The sequence below is a fragment of the Scaptodrosophila lebanonensis genome, unplaced genomic scaffold (genome assembly GCF_003285725.1).
Source record: "Scaptodrosophila lebanonensis strain 11010-0011.00,11010-0021.00 unplaced genomic scaffold, SlebRS2 tig00000001-arrow-pilon, whole genome shotgun sequence".
Lineage (NCBI taxonomy): Eukaryota > Metazoa > Arthropoda > Insecta > Diptera > Drosophilidae > Scaptodrosophila > Scaptodrosophila lebanonensis.
Genome location: NW_022060529.1, coordinates 8,546,973 through 8,566,765, shown reverse-complemented (window position 1 = coordinate 8,566,765; position 19,793 = coordinate 8,546,973). Strand labels below are relative to the sequence as shown.

The window sequence follows — 19,793 nt, the reverse complement described above, 5'->3', positions numbered from 1 at the left end:
GATGGTAGTTTGCCGCCTACTTGACTCGCCCACTTGAAAAATAATTGCGTTTAATTCCGATTAGCTGCAAGTGAACTCAGCTATTCTCGTAAGTACGCTTAAGCACATAATGCAGTTAAATTGAATATCCGCTTAGCGTAAGCTTTGGCATGTCTTGTGTGGCAATCAATTAGCCGCCCTTACGGCACTTTGCCGTTCATTAATTTTCGACATCGTCGAAAGAAATGCGTTGTCATTACAATAAAAATATCATTTGGCTGCAAAAGCAAAGGGACTGAATAGCGAGCATAGTCATGTAGCCATGTGCATCATTTAATCCATTTTGTATGGTCAAGCACGCTCATGTAACTAAAATGGCGCTGCCTTTCCTCTGGGTGGCTGGCCAGCTAGTCAAAGCGCAACGCGACCCACTTAATGTTGATAAACTCAATGAAAAAATATGTCAAGTTTTTGCAAGACAACGCAAGCGGAAAGAGGACAGAAACTTTGCCACTCGACTCGCGTCCAACCGAACATCATTTGATGACCACAGCTGCCCCATCTCGTTTCCCATCTAAGACTAAGTCGCGCTAGTAGAAGTTGGCTCGTAACTTTGCTTTGGCCAGGCAGCGCGCTAAGTGCATTTTAATTTGTCTTTCAAGAAGCGGATGATGCTGGTCGCTGAATCTCAAGCACATTACGACAAATTAAATTTCTGAACGCTCTCGCCCTTTTCTCTTCTTTGAAAGAGCTCCAATTTCCGCGCTGAACCACCGGTCTGGTCTGGCTGGTCAGGTGAGTATGCATAAACTTAAATGGCCGCTGACTGTTGCCCCATTCAAGGCGCGTCCGTGTCAGTGGCCATAAACTGCGCTCCATTTGTATGAGTCAAGGGTCCGACCTAGATGTACACGTAAGCTATGAAATGCAATTATGTCAGGCAAACCCAACGGAAGGCCTTAAATTTATGCAATTATCAGCAACACTGACCGTGCATTGTTTCCCCACACTTTACCATCATCTTTATAGCCTGCACCAAACAAATATTGCATAACAGAGATCGACCAGCAGTCGCTGCCTCTATGCCGGGCCAAAAATAAATTTAGCTAAAAATTAATTACTTTGCCATTAACATTACAGTTCGCGCGCGCGCTCAAATATTTTTGATTGAATTTTCATATTTGTTGTTTACTTTTCGTTGGCATCTGTGCTCGCGCGCTTGCCATAAAATTTCCAAATTGACTTTGACATACATTGTGATTAATAACCATGACAGATGCTTAATTGAAAACTGCCAGAATTCGAAATTATTTGGCGTATATACGAGTAGTAGTATGGTACGTGCCGCCAATGTGCGAGTGCCCGTCTAATGCACATGCTGCCAAGTGGACTACTTACATATATACACAGTTTTCCAAATACTTGCCGCTTGGGCGCCTGGCTTCTATGCCTCAACAATTGCGCCTGCGGTGTATTAGTCCACAGCCACCGGGGGAAATATAATTATTATTTTGTCCAACCAATTTTGTAATTGGGCCAATTACTAGCTAGTATAGGCAGTAGGGAATGCGAGAGAACTAGAAGGAGAGAAGAAGAAATGAAGGCAGCGGGTGCAGCAGAAATAAAAAAATGCTTTAATTTTGTAAGCCACTTGCATATTTAATTAAATAAGTTTATAAAAATGTTTTGATGCAACATTTGTAGTTATTTTGAGCCGTCGAGAGCTTATATATATTGATTTGATTACGAAAATTACTAATAGAAAGAAAAAGTCTTGCCTATTGCCTTGTTCACTACTTACAAATTTCAAATTTAATACTTGCACACATTTTAGTTGCAATAAATTCGGAATAATTTCCAAAGGTCAACTTTACAATTTCGATCTGAATGTCAGAGCTTTAATTCCATTGCCATTTTGTCTAATGCCAAATGGAACTCGATACAGCTCTAGACATAGGAGTATGTGAATGCGACTTATTAAATCAGATTATAAAAGCTTATGCCAAAACATACATTGTTTGAAAGCAATGATTTTCCATGAAAAGCGGCACAAAATAATATTTGGTTTATTCAACGTGTAGGAAGTGAGCAATCTTTTAAATATACTATATATAGACAAATAAAGCTATGACCAAATCTTCATTACGGATAAAATAATGCACTGGCTGTCTACGATGAAATAAGTCGTAGTCGCAATCAAATATTTAGTTGGGACAACGTCAACTAAGTACTTAGCTATATTCCATTTTTAACAATAACTTTGCATTGTTTTTGCTGCCATGTTGAATGCAAATACATTTAACATTTGCCAATTTATAGGTAAAGCATTTTATTTTCCACCTTGTTTAATTCTATAGTGAGTCAGCCTGCAATTTGGCCATTGTACGAGAGTTCAGTTTTACATAAAGCCACACTTAACAGAGTTTAAATGTTTATTCTCAGTGAAATTCTTGCTGAAGTTTGGTTTCCCCTCTAATGTTTTCATAGAATCTTATTGCGTTAACGCACATTTTCTTTATTGTGGAAATAGTTATCTTTTATTCTAGTTATTATTTTTGTTGTTGTTGCAATTGTTGGTTTTTGTGCTGCTGTTGCTGTCCCCATGGAGAACGTCACTCTGCCTTTTGTTTGCACTCATACTATATTTGCCTGCAAATTTTGCGAATACAACGACGGAAACAGACATTTGCATATATTGTGGTTGTGCTTGCTGTTCGCTTTCTCTTCTGCTTTTCATTGCAATTCCTTTTTCGTTTGCTGAATTTTTGTGGCTTTTTCTACTGTTAACCGCTCTGTAGTCATAGCCATAGTCATTGCCTTAGTAATGGTGCTGGCCTTCCTTTAATCCCCTCTCTGTGCGTTGCACCCTACGATGAATTTGTCTCGTCTTCTGCACAAAGTGCTGCGGGCCAGTACACGCCCTGGCACTGACAATACTTGCATTGCGGAAGAGTATATACGTATATATGTATATATGTGCGTGTTTTTGTGTGTTTGTGTAACTATGTGGCCATGGCTTAGCCTCTTATCGCATGCATAAGTTGCTGACTGATTGTTGAAAGCATCTTTTAGATACTGCTGAGCTCAATTCGATGAGTTTATTGAGACACCATCAAACGACCTTTTCATTTTATTTGGGGCGAGTTTCTGTTTTGCTAAATGTTATGGCAATCGAATAGCAGCATTTTCCACTTGGCTGCGGAAACAGAGCCTATCCCAACACAAGCACTGATAAGGAGCCCCACGAAGACTTCCTTCAAAATGGCGCTCTTCGATTCGAAGTAAGAGCACAAGTCTACAGTCAGTTCGAAAGCGAAGAGCGAGCCAACAAAAACAGTTGGCGACAGCAGCGCAGCGTAGCACAGGAAACTGCACACGAAATCGTCTGTGAGGCAGTCGTGAACTTCGAAAACGCCGAACGGGCGCTGCTCACACACAACCACTACCGCTCTATAGCCTTATGACGTCGTCATTGCTGCCATTTTAGCAGCCACTGCTCAGTCGGCGTCAACTTCGGCGTCAGCTGTGTGTACGATGCTGCGCCTGGACGCTGCAGCAACAGCAGCAGCAGCGACGACTTGGCTCCGGCTACGCTTGCTGCTGATAAACACTTTTCGTTTATCATCAGTTTGTCGATGGAACTGCGCGCAACTGGACGTTTTTCTCGCTAGCCAGAACTCCAAACGTGTAACCAACAAATTGTCCAGACTGGGTGCTAATGTGTGTGCTTGTGTGAGTGCTGGTCAGGCACAGTGTTTGTCTAAGCTTTGAACAGTTTTGTCGGCGCGCGTGATTGTGCACCCGAAATATTGGCGCGTGTTTTTTGAAGAGAAAATCTGAGAAATTGATTAAAACTCATTTCTGAAAATATATACATATCGTGTGTGAGTTGTGGCTGCAGGGCTGTAAATAATAGCAACAATAATAATTGAAACAACAAACTAGACAGGGTGACAGCACGTGAGTATTTCAAAAATATTTACATTTTGTGCCCAAAAAAAATTGAACAAGAAATGAATAATTTAATATGTAAGATGTAATGCAAAACAAATAAAAAATGCCACAGCCTTTTGTCACAAGACACAAATTCTTCAAGCAACACCTTGTCGAAACTTTTATATACTTTATAAAATTAGGATTCCTGAATGCAAACATATAACAACATCATCGAATACACATAGGTTCAATCCGAACTTTACAAAAACTTTGAACTTTGGCAGAACCAAAAAAAGGATATAAATAAAAAGCAAACAAGTTGTTATTTCATGTGTTATCTATAAGTACATTGAATTGAATTTTCCTGAGTCATGGAAAGCGTTACAGCATAATAAAAACACGAAAAAAATCAAATGAATGAGTGTAGGCAGAAAGACGGCATACTGTATGTGCTGTTATCCTAACTTATAAAACTTGGCTTGAAGTCGCAAATTATGTAAATGCAGAGTTTTTCCTTTTTTTAAATGAATGTAAACAATTTTTTCCGCCATTATGCGCCATCAAGTATGCAAAGATACGTTGCGAAAAAAATGTTGCCCCACAAGCAGGTGTGCAAGCGGATATATGTTCAACAGCTAACTGCTCAGATTTTTGCCTCCTTGATGAATAGCAAGAAACTTGAGTCTATCTTATATGTATGCGTCACCCTTTGCTCGGAAAATCAAGTTTTGGCAGTTCTATGCGCTTAACTTGCTTGTCTCGACCACCGAAGCGAGAACAAGGGTGTGTGTAAGTGTGTTGGTGGGTGTATGTGTGTGCGATAGCCATGACAACTTACTACTATATAGCAAAGTCAAAGTTTCCGTGATGTAATCGTGTTTGCTGTCACTTTAATTAAATTTAAGCGCCCGCCTGCAAAAAGTTGCCACAGTAGCTTAGGCCGAGGAGACATGAAAGCGCACAAGCCGTGCAATATTTAACTTTGACTTTTGCATTCAATTCACGCGCCCCCACTAAAGCATCAAAAAGTTGGCCAGTTCAACGTCTTCGTTTCGCACAAAGTATGTTTGTGGGTGCCAAACACGCCCAACATCTAAACATACTCGTAGCTATTTCATACCTATATACACTGCGAGCCAGTTGAATAGCGCCCCTTTAAAAAGTTTCCAGGCTAAAATTATAATTCCGGAATCTATCAGTTCAACATTATAGCCGCTATAACAATAGGCCAATGCATATTTAATTGTCACTTGTTTGTCATATTTAAACTAAATCGTTTTTATTGTCAATTTTGGATAAGAATATAAAAAAGAATAAAGAATAAAATTGAATAGCTACACATTGAATGATTAATTCGAATTCATCTTATCTATTTAAGTTCAAAGACAAAATAAATACAATTATAATTGATAAATATTCAATAGAGTAATCATTAGTAATCAGGCAGTAATCATTATAATATTTCTGTAAAATTGTGCACTCATAGATTTAGTTACTTTAGTATCAATAGAAGAATATTTGTTTGTTTTGCGTATTATTTGAAGTACCATTTTAAATTGCAGAATTTTTAATTTTTTGTTTTTCCTGTTGAAGTGTGTTACGTTCATAATATTACAAGAAAGGAATGCTAAAGTCGAGCAGGCTCAACTCTTAAATACCCTGTACCACCCCACAAAAAAGTAATTAAATTAATTAAATTAAATTAATTAATTAATTTAATTTAATTAATTAACTAAATTAATTTAATTAATTAACTAAATTAAATATAAAATATTTCATGCATGCATAGATACATTTACATTTACATCAGAATCGTGCCTTATGCGTGTTTGTGTACTTGTACATATGTATGTATGTGTGCATTGGGCCTGGTTATATGGCTATAACTTTCTTTCTGATCATTCTTTCATAATGAAACTTGGTATACGGATATATAATTACTAACCTAATGTGACTACCAAATTTTAGTTCAAAATTCCAAGAATTACGGGAGTTATAGAAAATTGGTAATAGGGGGGGAGTGGGGGGGTGGATCAGAAAAAATGAACAAACTCGTCCTTTCTCGGTCTCAGGAGAATCTGTATACCAAGTTTGGTTATTCTAGCTCTTATACTTTCGGAGATCCTTGCGTTCATACAGACAGACAGACGGACAGACAGACGGACAGACAGACGGACAGACGGTCAGACGGACAGACGGACAGACGGACATGGCTATATCGACTCGGCTTGTCATGCTGATCAAGAATATATATACTTTGTGGGGTCTACCAAGCCTCCTTCTGTGTGTTCCATGTGCACTCGCACAAAACTAATATACCCTTGTACCCTTTGGGTACAGGGTATAAAAATGTTGGCTGTATAGTAAATACATATCGGACTGTAAATATCGTTGCTGTTGGATAATGATCTGAAAGCTAACTTAGGTCCCACGACAAGATTTTTTAATTGATCGCAAAAAGATTAGATATAAATTTTCTATTTTTTTCGTTTCTTGAATAGGAAAAACTAAAACTAATATTGAGTGTAGGGAGTGCGAACCTTTTTTAACGCAATGAAACATAATTCTCAAAATCCCTACAGCGACTGACTTGTGTCTCGATTATTTCTCACAAAGAGAGCATACGAATATCATTCAAAGGACGTGCAGTGTATATGTATATACATATTTGAGCGGAAGTATAAGTTTTGTGCAGAGCTAGACTTATGCTTATATGGGGGAGTAGCATTTTTATTGTAATGCGAAAATCCCAGGCATGCTTTTAGCAGACAAAATATGCACCTCCAGCTAAAAGACCCGAACACTTCTTTTCTTAGAGCGACATTTGCTACTTTTATTTACACATGGTGCGTACCCAAATGTTTACCGCTGGCCCAGACGCTGCCAGCAAATAAGATTAACGTCGTTCGAAAGGCAGACCGGCGCTGCTTACCACTGGCACTGCCGTTACGAAAGTAGTGGATGCCATAAAACTTATGCTGCACACTCACATACACATACACATACACGAATATACAGAGAGACACAAGCCCAGGGACTGAGCCATATGCCGAAGGTGCTTCCCATTCATCACCAAGTGTGTTGAGTTTAAGCCTGGACCCTGAAATGTGCAGCATCTCATATATCGCTCGTATAATGATGGCAACAATGTTTAAAAAGTTGGCGCACTGTCACTTCGGTTGCGTTAGGGGTTTTATTTTGTCCCAGTGTCTCTAATGTAGCCCATGTGTATAATTTGGGTTTTGAAATTTTTTATTGCCTACATTCGGGCGCAGCACTTGGCTCTAGTTTCGTGGGTGTACTGTCGTTTATGGCCGCCAGCTGCGTTTTATGTGCATCCGCTCGTTAAGCCTTTACCGCTGCAGCGGTCATTCCAACCAACAACAACAACAGCAATAATCGGAGCAGACCCGCCCAATATCATCTGATGCGCACGCACATCGCTCTGCCAACGGCAATGGCAATAGCAGCGTCAAATCCGCTCGACTATCAAAACCCGACGTGATTTGGCATAAATTAAACAATTTCCAACATGTTTGTCTTTGTGTTTGTCAAACTCCACCATGCCATGAGCTTCTGCCACTGTTCTTGCTGCCCGCGGCCTAATTAACATCAACAAAAACAACAATAACCACAGCAGGCAGAACGAAATCAGTAAACATACGCCCCGTTGGCCGCTGAGCCGTCGGCCGGCGCAAACAATTTACATATTCATTTAATGTCTTTAAAGTGAGTTAGGTCTTAAGCATTACATTACACAGTATGATTGTGATTTTTGCATTTTAATAACCAAGTCAAGTGACTTTAAGAGAGAGAGACAGCGCCATTTAATGGCGGAAGTGCGCCGACGAAATGGCACGTGCCCTGCGCTTAAAATCCGCTGAAATATTAATGCCATCATTGCTATCGTTTTGGCTCGTAGGGCCTAAAATAGCCAGCGCATATAATGCTGTATTAGCCAGAGAGACGGCAGCTGTATCCAAATATGCTGCAAAGTTTTAAGCAGCTTACATTTTAATTAATTTTTTCACAGGCACACGGTCCAAGACCAAACCAAACAGCATTTTAATTTTAATGCAACAACTGTCGCCATTCGCAGAAATACGAGAACTGCCCCCAAAGAGCAGAGGGAGCAGGGGGAAATGGGAAAACGACACGTGCACTTCAGTGTAAATAAAGAATTTCACTTTGTCGCCGGCACATAAATCTGTCGTTTATATAAAAGAAAAAAAGTAAACTAAAGGTATGGTCTAGCCACACAGTCTTCAGGCTACGGACTTAGAAAAACTTTGTGGAGACAGTATATTAACTTTTAATTTGCTGTGTGCCAAATAAATTAAAGCAACAGGAGCAAAAAGCTTCATGGCTGTACACAAATTAAATACAATAAAATTGTGAACGCATTTGAAAGAAATGAAAGCCAGCCAAAAATATACGCCCAGCAGTAAAGTTTAATATTTCCTTTAAAGGAATTATTAAAAATTGTATAATAAAAATAAGTAAACGGCGGCAGAGCAATAAGCCATTAACCTGCAACGGCGACGAAAAATGAAAAGCGAAAAGCACAGCAGAAAATGTTTAGTCGTAAACACATTAAAAGGTACTTTGCATAAACTTTGGCTGCCACCCAGCCAGCCAACCACCATTCAAACCGAAAGGCAAATGATTCCACGGCTGTCAAGGCAAGGCTTGGCAAGGACACATTTTCATTTGCGATTTATTGGAAAAGGAAAAGCACCAACAACCCACGAAAAAGGCAAAAAAAAAATAAACAACAAATTTAGAGAAAAAATTTAAAAAATATGGGCCTCATTTCTTGACGAACTGACTGCTTGATTAAATGGCCCAATGGCCGACCAACCCACTCTATACGGCCGCTCTTAAAAGGCTTCATTAAAAACACATTTCGTGCATAAACGACAGGCAGCCCGTCAACACCAAAAACAAGAGAACCAGAAGCAGTTACAGAAACAGAAGCAGAAGCCAGCCATGACGACGACTCCATTCGAATGCAAGAAAATGCCTGGTGCCATCAAAGCAACCAAAAGGGCTAAATGAAAAAACGACTACTTCATTTTTGATGTGTTGGCAAACAGCGAAAAAGCGAGCTGTCGAGCGACCAGAAGAAACTCGCAAATAAGACAAAAAAAAAACGAAGAGAAACAACAGGGACATGAACATGATTATTTGCATATGAAAAGCGGCTGTCAAAACAGAACGCGCCACAAACGTTCAACTCGCAAAGCAAAAAGCGAGTTCCGGAATTCGAAAGAGAGGGACGTAAGGACATTCTATGTGCCAACGAGTGACTGATCTTAACCCTTCACTGACCAAAAATATTCATGGCTATCGATGATACGTGAGTGAAACAAGATGTAAAAATACGTAATAAATAATATGAGGAAAAATATACTTGTGTAGTTCTAAAAATTATTTGGAATTTGCAGGCTGCAATTAACAACGATTGTGGCATAGTTGATGAATTATTTATTCTATTTAATAACACAGAGAATTTATGTGTATGTGAAGTAATAGGAAAACTTGTTCTTCATACTGGAAGTTCCCTCTATAAGTTATAATATTGATCTCTTAACAATTTTGAAGTTCTGTAAAACTAGAACAAGTTGCATTTTTAAGGCCAGTCCCAAAATTTCTGCTTATCAAAAATATATATGAAATGGCGACTATAGCTTCGCCAGACTACATGAATGATCGGTCATCATTGAAGAAGTTTTTATTGTCTGAAGCCACATTTTGGGTATTGAAGGGTTATTCACATGTATTTTTTATATTCCCGGTTGAATTCAGTTTCTATCTGCATATTTAACATACACACGCGCCTATAGTTCTGCTTATTAAGGAGCTGACTGGTGTGTTTGTTAAAGCCATGTAAACCTTTTTTTCAGTTCCATTGATGAGTGATTGTAAAGTGCTGATGTAAAATATTTACACTGTAGTCTAGCGCCGCTAGAACGTATTGAGTCTTACCGGGGCCATTGAAAGGCACTTTTTTGCGACCATTTCGGCGGCCATTTTACGAAATGCAAATATGAATGTCCTCGTTCAAAAACTTAAATACACAAAAATTTCAACTATACATGTTCTTGGTATATAGTGAAACACCTGCGCCGGCAGAAATTAAACGAAAATGAAAACACAAAAATAACTGGCGGATGGCACACAAAAGGCGGTTACTGCATTTGACAGCAAAGCGAGGGGGGTAGAGACAGGCCCGCCTTTTGGGCTGAAGTTGACGAAGTAATGCTCACATCAAAGTTCACAGAGAATAAAACACGCATCAATGATGCTCTGCCACTGCCACTGACTCTGAGTCTGGCACTGGCACTGGCTTTCGCTCTGGCCCTGTCGGCTCGGTACTCATATGTAGTTCATTATGCGACTAGACCACTTTAATTTCGTTGTCCGGACCACTTTTTCTCTTTTCATTTTTTATTTTTTAAGCCACCATAGTGGCCACAAAACAACACGAAACAAAGGCAACGACATTTGACAGCAAAAAAGCAAAACACAAAGTTGACAGCGGCAACAAAAACAAGAAGAACAACAAAGAATTGTGGCAGCAACAGACATGCCATAAGGGTTTGGACAATAGCCAGAGCGTTGTGTGTGTATGTACGTATGCCTTTGTATGCATGTGCGTATTATAAGCAATTTTAATTTTTTTTTTCTACATTTCCAGCTTGGCGCTCCGCGCTTTGTTACAGCTGACAGAAACGGGCGGGTGTCGTTTGGTTTGTGAAGCTAGGACTATGAAAACGAAACGCAATGAAAATGGCAACAAACAAAATAATTGAAATTTGGTTTTCCAACCAAAGAGAACAAACAAAAAACAAAAAGGGAAGAGAACAGAAGAAAGCAGAGAGTGCGAAGACATGAAAGCCATAACCAAAAATTGGCCAAATGAGAATGAAAATGAAGTACATTCCGGAACAAAAGCGCTTTAAACCAACCAACAAAATAAAAATAAAGTAAAGACGTGAAATAAGCGAAATACGGTAACCAAACAGTGGTCGAAAGGAAAAGCGGCCAGCAACGACAGCCACACTGGGATGAAGAGAATGAGAGTCTGGGGGATGTGATAAGAACCGTCTTATTGTGTGCAGATTTTGCAGCTGATTTTGCTTCTTTCTTTCTAATTTTGCTGGTGTTGTTGTTTTTTGTGGGTAGCTGCCGTTAGAGCAAGGACTGCGGCGTCTTTGGCTGCTCCTCAGGCATTGCAAATTAAATTTTCCAGCTCGCAACGCCCATTTCGTTACTTTTTTCCTTTTGTATGTTTGTGTGTGCTCTTTTCTGTGGCATGATTTGCTAACGACGGGCCAACAGTTTCAACAGCGCGTCTACCTATTTTGTGTTGTTGGCTTTCTTATTTTCAACGAAACGACACAACAGTAACACCAATAGCAACATCAACAGTAGCAGCAACAACCACAACAAACACAATACTGACTCAGCCACGACATATTCAATTTTGTAATTTTGTAGAATTTTTCAGTGAAACCGCAGCCACAGCGAACATACGCGCAGACAGCATGGAATCAAAGTAAAATGACGCTAACCACCTACAACAACAGCAAGGACGAAAACAACACGGGCCCAGTAAGCTGAGAGAAACCGAATTACACGCGAAAAACGCCAGCAACAGAAATAAGAGCAGCAAGAGCAACAAGAACAACAACCGGAGCTAAAAACAAATGACAAAATAAATTCTATGCTATTCGCCGTTGTTTGTTGGGGCCTCCAAGGTTCGCTTCTCGTACTTTATTTTTCATCTTGTTGTTGTTGTTGTTTTTTCTGTTGTTGGAGTTTCCTAATTTTCCACATAAAACAAGCAAAAAATTGTGCGAACGAAACTCTTCTTCCCGCGCCGCAATCAAAATCCAATGGATTCCATGGATCTACTCTGATTTTGGCCACAATATTTGTATTGTGTGAGTGTGTGTGTTTGAGTTGTTCATGCATAATTTAAAGTTTCGTTGCCTACTTTTAGGCGCTGCATTCCATTTTGTGCACGCCTCGATTTCACTTGAATATTACCTAACTGACTGCCGTCTGTCTGAGTCTGCGAATGTAGCATCCCAAAGCATGAAAACATCGCAAAGGAGCAATTAAATGTAAAAGAACCGGTGTCGAAATTGAAAATCAATAAAAACATATCTCTACCGGCATACTCGTAGGTAAAAATAAAATATGTGTATGTATAAATTCCCAACTCGCTCGATGGACTGGGACTTTGTATTAAAGTAAATGATTTGAGCCTTAGCACTTTCTTAAATTAGTTCAGTTATATGTATATAGCTCCAAAATATATACAAGAGAAATACCAGCTTTCACCTGATCAAAATATTTAATAAAAAGCTATTTACCGAATGTGAACAATGTGATTGAAAAACCGTTGGGTGCGTAGCGCAATTGGTTGCATATCTAACATTATTTGTTGTTTTATTGAAACTGTCAATTATTTTTACTTACATTTACATTACTCTCTGTACGATATAATACCAGTCAGTGATTTCAATGATTTCTTGAAATTTAAATTATGTTTATTTGTAAAATTAAATAACCCTTTTTAACAAGTATAATATTTTATTTTATTTACTCTGGATAATACTAAGGACATGTGGTCTGCGTATTTGTTCCCAAGAATTTCAATATAGAATGCATTCCAATCTTTTTTCCATTTCTTTCACGCAGTATTGCAAAGTTGTGTTTTTTTTTTTTAGCAAAGTGGTCCAAATATAGAAAAGGCTTAATATTATTTTAATAGAAAACAAATGAAGACGCACTTAGTCAGTTGGTTGATACAGATTTAAGTTACTAAATTGCAGACTAAGATCTGTGCGTACCAGCAAATGAATTGCGGCAACCGCTGACAGATGTTCCACACATGACGTATACGCAATGTAAAAGTTCTGGAAAACGAAATTTACTTACACTTTGTGATGAAAACGGGGCAACGTAGAAGAGCTAGGTGCGATTTCATATTTTGCTGAATTTTTTCCATCATCGTTTCATCAATTTTTGAGCGCGCGCAGACAATGTATTTTGAAGCACACACACACTCATGCACACACATTTATACACAAATACTGCACACACTCACTGACAAGCTGCGAAGCTGTCTCCATGGATGTAAGCTGCCAACATATCAAAAATTCAAAAAGTGTTTTTTCTTAATTTGGGAAGCTCACAGGCTGTGCGCTTGCATGGCAGGCTGGTGGAATGCCACATCCTCAGCCACAGTCGAAGCCACGCCTACTCGCACTTGCTGCCTCTTCTTGTGTCGTCCAGACCATGCCATCAAATGCAGACTTTTTAATGGAAACGTGTTTGTTTTACTAAGCGACTGTAAAATGCTTGCCGCATAGCTCGTAAATTGCATGCGTAAATATGCGAGACGGAGTATGTAGAGTATGTATGGGTACGAGTGTGTGTGTGTGTGTATTTTTCAAAAGTTTATGACTGCCTTCTTCCAACACGTGCACATGCAATCAAGTTTAAGCTGCAGTGCCGCCGCAACAAAAGCAAAAACATGAGCAAGGCCAATACCAAGAATACGAGTGTAAGTCAAGAGGGGCAGACGTCGTCATAAAAAGTAAGAGAGCCAAACCGAACAGAACCGAACAAAACTGGCGCTCAACTGCCACAAATTACAAACTGTTCTTTTATTGCATTTCATTAGAAATATATGGCTGGCACTACTTTTCGCATGTTTGGCAAAACTTTTCATTTTATTGCCTGCCAGAAGTGCGACTGATAAACGCAGCCGAGGCTGCAACGCAGCATAGCAACGCAACGCAAAATGAAATGAAATCAAAATTTATGACACAAACATAAAAGCAATATTACCAAACAAGTAAAAAAGCTATAGTCGGGTGTCCCGACTTTGAAATACTCTGTGCATATGTTTAGAATAATTATAGAAATTAAAAAAGTAAGAGATTTAAAAAAAAAAAAAATAATTCGATCAATTTTACCTCTTTTGGTATTCGAACTCACGTAAAGGGTGTATAATTGCACATATATAAAGCAATTGCGTCTATGTTAGTGTATGTATGTTTATGCGCGTCTATTCGTGTCTGTGTAAACATGTTAGCAGTCAACCAAACAGCAACATCAACAACAGCCGCGGGCAGCGCTTGGGCAGCGCTTGAGCAGCGCTGCAGCAGCAAATATATTTATGGCTATAACTTCTCGGTCTATCATGATGAAACCTGACATAAGGACACATAATTAATAACTGGGGGTATTTGCAAAATTTTTATCGAAATTCCAAGAATTACGGGAGTTACATGATATCGCGGTTTGCATGAGAGAGGGAGGGAGGGAAATTCCAAAACACACATTTCTGCGTATTCTGCGTATTCTGCATCTTTGACTAAAATTTGGTGTCCCTAGGTTTTATAGTCTCCGAATGGAAAATCGAGAAAACCCCCATAGGGGGAAGTGGGCGTACACACATAACGCATCTTTGTGCAAAGTTTGGTGTCTCTACCTCTTATAGTCTCTAAGATCGAGGTGTTAATACGGACAGACGGACAGACAGACAGACAGACAGGGCTATATCGACTCGTCTCGTCATGCTGATCAAGAATATATATACTTTGTGGGGCCTGCCACGCCTCCTTTTGCCTGTTACATTTTCAGCTCCCGCAAACCTAATATACTCTTGTACATTTCATGTACAGAGTATTAAAACAAAAGAGCAGAAACCAACAGGAAACTAAACAAGTGGTTGGGCATTAAGGTGAGGCAACGATCCGGTCGTAAGCTCAATCACAAACTTTTGATTTCGATGTCGACGTGCAACGTCAAACTGTGCACCAGCGCCTGCATTTGCATAATTTGTGCTCAAAAGTTGATAAGCAACAACAACAACAACAACAACAAGAGAAAGTTGTTGCTTTTAATTACCCGGGCAATTTTGTTGGAGAAGTTAGCAGTTAGCAAGACATTTGAACTAATTATGCGTCGATTTGGCTGCGAGTAAACAAATTAATTAAAATGCAAACACGTTGATGATACGACACGACAATATACACACACACGCACACTCACACGCACACACATGTGTGTATGATAGACAAAGTGCGTGAGCAGTAAACGGAAGCAGTCCGACCGACAGACTGACAGACATGATGCCAAGCACATCGACCAACCAACAACAACAGTGCCTGCCAAATGCCACAAAGCCAGAAGTCAGAAGGCAAAAGGCGAAGTAGGCGTCGGCAACGGCTTTTGTTTTATTTATTAATGTTTGTGCCTAGTTTGTCCCCCCTGCTGTTCAACTTTCTTCCAACTTCCTGCACGCATCAATGTTAATTATGAAACGAGTCACAATTTGAATGATATAGCTCCTTTTGGCATTTTGTAATGACAACGACAAGAACCGACAAAAACCATCATCGCCCCATTTGCTGATACTCTCGCGCAGACATGGTTCCGACATTTCCAAACATACAGCCTACTCAGCATAGCTCGTACTTCTATAGTATTACTTCAATTTATGTAACTTTAACGCAGCAACTGATACCTTTTTCATAAAAACAGTATATATTCTTCGCAATCTAATTATTCATTTTTATGTGTAGTGCAACTTGAACACTTTTGTTTTTATAATAACTTTTTTTATTCATTTGATTTGTTATCATAAGTAAATTTATTCTAATGATGAGTAACTAAGACTTCTCGCGGTCGTCAACTTGAATTGTTTTCGAGTGAAATTGTTAGGAAGGTGTGACTGTATGTGTGCGTGGATATGTGAAATTCCAAAACATCCACATAAAGCGCGTCCACATCGGTTGTGTGGTCGTTTGTTATCTTTCGTAGAATTTGACATATCGCAACTACTCATCCACCCACTTATAGTGCTGGCTAGCCACAACGCATGCCCTTCTCCACGCAACAGCTGAGCTGCGTGCTTTCTCTTTTTCCTCTTCTTTGTTGCTTTTTATAGCCACAGCGCTTTCACACGCAGCCACCGCATTGCCAATTCCAAACACACCCACACACAAGGCACAGAGGCAGGCCATCAGAAAAAGAACCGTGTGAAATGTCAACACTTTGACATGGCAAAGTGGAAATGGTAATTGCGTGTTAATTGCTTTACGCGTTCAAAGTGCTTTCACTTTATTTTTCGTTCTCGTACACACACACACACACACACACACAGCCTACAGTTGCACGCCCGCGCCTACCCACGCTGCTACACAGTTGCATGCAACAGAACTAATCAATGTCGTGCTTGCACACGTCGTAACAGATTCGACTTGAACATTGAACAGCGCCCTAGGGTCGCCCTAAATTGGGGTATTGAATCACAATTTCAAAACTTCAACAATTCACCATTTTGACTTATGGTGTCTAGAATCTGCTCTAATTATATAGATATATCATAATTAATTATTTGATTGCTGTTGGTTTCAAGCCATTCAGACAAGCCCTACAAGCTGTCGTTACGAATTTTCATGGTTTTGGAAATACTTAAATTATCTCTAATCTATTACTTTATTTTTTTTTTATTATTACAATATTTTGTTTGTGAAGTATAGTTTTTATTTCTTAAAAATTAAAATAGGAATAATTATTATGTGTGGGTACTTATGCAAATTAGCTTTTTCCATTTGCGAAGTCTTTAGTTGAGTTCCACGCCAAGAGGTGCATGCTTTAAGGCATACTAACTTAAAAGCCCCAAAACCCAGCTGAAAAGGGCATCTTTTGCATCAACCACAAATTTTTTCATCTCCTGCACGCTCTCCTCATCATCGTCGCTATACGAAAAGTAAAACACTATAAGGACCAGAAGTGAGATAACAAGAACTGTGGTTATTAACGAAATGGCCAGGTTGCAGACACAGCACAGGTATCTGAAGAATAGATAGAAGAGAAAATACAATTGAAAACTGCAATGTGATGCCAGAGACAAGCATTACTACGTGCACCTAAATAGATATATACAAATATTGTTTAAAACTAAAATTTTTTAAATTCAATTAATTGCATGAAAATAATAAAAGAAACAAGAGAGAACGCTACAGTCGAGCAAGCCCGACAGTGTAATACCCTGTACCCAGGTAAACTTCCGTCACTGAGTTATATGCGCCCATAGCAGCAACAAAAAGAGGAAGAAGAAGAGCGAACTTGTTGCTGCAGTTTGTGGGGGTTGTACTGGCGAGAATTTGTTTCGCTAATAACTTTTCTTAGAATTGACAGAATTGAATAAAATTTTGTGTGCAAAGTTTGGTTTAGGAAGCATTTGAAATGTGGACGCTATTGACGAAATTCTGTAGCGGGGGAAGGGGGGGAAAATTAAAAAAAAAAAAATAAACTCGTCCTTACTCGGACCTAGGAGAATCTGGATGCCAACTTTGGTTATTCTAGCTTTTATAGTTTCTGAGATCCTCGCGTTCATCCAGACGGACAGACGGACGGACAGACGGACAGACGGACGGACAGACGGACGGACATGTCTAGATCGATTTCTCTCGTCATGCTGATCAAGAATATATATACTTTACAGGGTCGGAGATGCTTCCTTCTGTATGTTACATACTTTGCACAAACCTAATATACCCTTTTTACCCTACGGGTACAGGGTATAAAAATATTTACCTCCTACGTAGAGATATACTGGCAAATCATGGGCAGAGATTACATATATTTATGACTATACACTTATTTTACAATCGGCATGACATGTATGAATACCAAGTTTGGTTATTTCTTAGATTCTTTCTGTTGATATATAGCTATATCGACTCTTCAAGAATATATATACTTTGTGGGGTCTGTGTGATCTATGTAAATTTTGACTAAGCCCTTACCTTTTGGCTACATGGCTCTGGCGTTTTATAAATACTCATATAATCAGCCCAACTGTTGCGAAGCAACATTTACTTAGTAATATTTTTTCCCTGTACTATGAGTAAACACGAGTTTGTCATTAGTATTTACATTTTTAAATCATTTGAAATGTTGAAAACACTAATACTCGTGAACTCATTTTTTTTAAAAAGATATGACAAAAAACTAATTTGACCCACTTGAATTAAATTTGAAGCAAAAAGGCAAACGAAGCTAACATATTAACCTTCAAATAAAAAATTAATACAAATAATTATCAATCTGAACAGATGATTTGTTAGCCAGCCGATTCACTCATCCATTTCAAAAGAAATATTTTTTCAAAATCTTACTTGTTTACTATTGCGTCGCACATTTTAAAAGTTATTAACAGCGATCAAGATTTATTTAATAAATACTGCTAAGCACAACCCAACACCATCAACAATCATAAAAGTACTGAATACCAACGTGCCTTTTCATAGCGGACCCGCATTCGACCCTCACTGTAAATAGCACTGAGACGATGGAACATTGCATAAACCATACTGAAGATTGTACACCCTGCCAGCAGCCGGCCGCTTCCTATTTTACTAAATGAACCCAAAATATTTAATTAGCACTCGCACCACATAACGATTTTTCAATAGATATACATTTGAGAAAATTAAATAGATGTAGTTTTCCCCTATAAATAAATATACTATATTATTGCATTCAGAGCAGCTGTGGAAGCTGCTAATCGACAGTTATCAGCTCACGGGTTCAATTTCTTAGCACAATCACAAGTATAATCCACTCGATAGTGAGTATTTCAAGTAATGTCGTATTACATGCGGAGACGTCATGCCTTTATTTGAGCTCGTAACAGGCATTTTTGAACAACTCACACAACGTTTGAGTTGTGTTAAAAGCTTTGCATTGCGTTAATCTCAATTATAGAGATTATGTTCTGCAAAAGCTCAATACACTCATAATTTCTGTACAATTTTAATGTAACTTGTCCTCCTTAAGTCGAAATAGCATTTGAAATTGATATGTTTGAGGAATTAGAGATGACCACGTGTAATGGGAAGTGATGTCACGAAAATATAGTACACAAAGGCTATTGCTTTGTAATAAATTCTACATCATTAAATAACTTTTAGTGCCAGTAGTTGAAATAATTTGACTACATTTGTTTTTTGTGATTTTGTGATTTTTCCAAAGATTGCAAATAAATAGAGTGCTTAAAAAAAATTGCGTTCAAACTAGATAACTTATACACAAAAATCTGCTATAACTTCATTTAAGTCACATGCAAAGACACTGATTATGGTGTCTTCTTCTTTATTATCACCGTTTTGGTAGTAATTGTATAATAAAGTTATCCTAATAAAGCGTATATTACTAATATAATCGCGGAAATCATATGAATCATATGAATTTATTTCAATCACGACATTTGCGATATAAGAGCGCGTCCATCTCTAATACCGACAGGTATACAAATAATTGCGCCAACTGGTACGTAGTCTTTGCCACGCCCATATCCATGGCCTAAACGCATTACAACTGTCAACATGTTTATTATTCACCTGTGTATGAAACAGCCCAAGTTATTAAAAACTTCGCGCGCAGTCCGCCAAGGAGCCATCGTAATGGGGGCGTGGCAAAAGTGAAGAAAGCACTTTTGCAAACAATTGGCAAAATTTTGCTTGCCTTGTGTCTCGCACGCACACACACAAACTCAAAAAATGTAATAAAAGTTAAAATGCGACGTGTTTGTTTAAGTATTTATGTAGAAATGTTTGTGCCACTGTTGGGTCTGCAAGAGGGGAGGGGTTCTTCGAGTTATGCACAGGTATGCCGGTGTGCCGAAAAACGAGTCCTTGCTGATTGTGATAAATGCGACAAAGACATGTGTAAAATATGCTTCATGTACGTTATTATTGCGTTTTACGGCCCGTGGGCCAACATATATATATATATAACATACATACATATGTACATATGTAGATGCGCACACACAGACACAC

At 38.7% G+C, this 19,793-nt stretch overlaps 1 protein-coding gene across 1 annotated transcript in view; it reads left to right on the top strand.

Moving 5' to 3' along the window:
- Positions 1-3,569: 3,569 nt before the first annotated feature.
- Positions 3,570-19,793, top strand: part of LOC115625692 (5-hydroxytryptamine receptor 2A) — an 80,043-nt gene continuing 63,819 nt past the window's right edge. The window contains exon 1 of the mRNA XM_030520836.1: positions 3,570-3,939. The gene's annotated coding sequence lies outside the window, so the exon portion shown is untranslated. The remainder of the gene's footprint in view (positions 3,940-19,793) is intronic.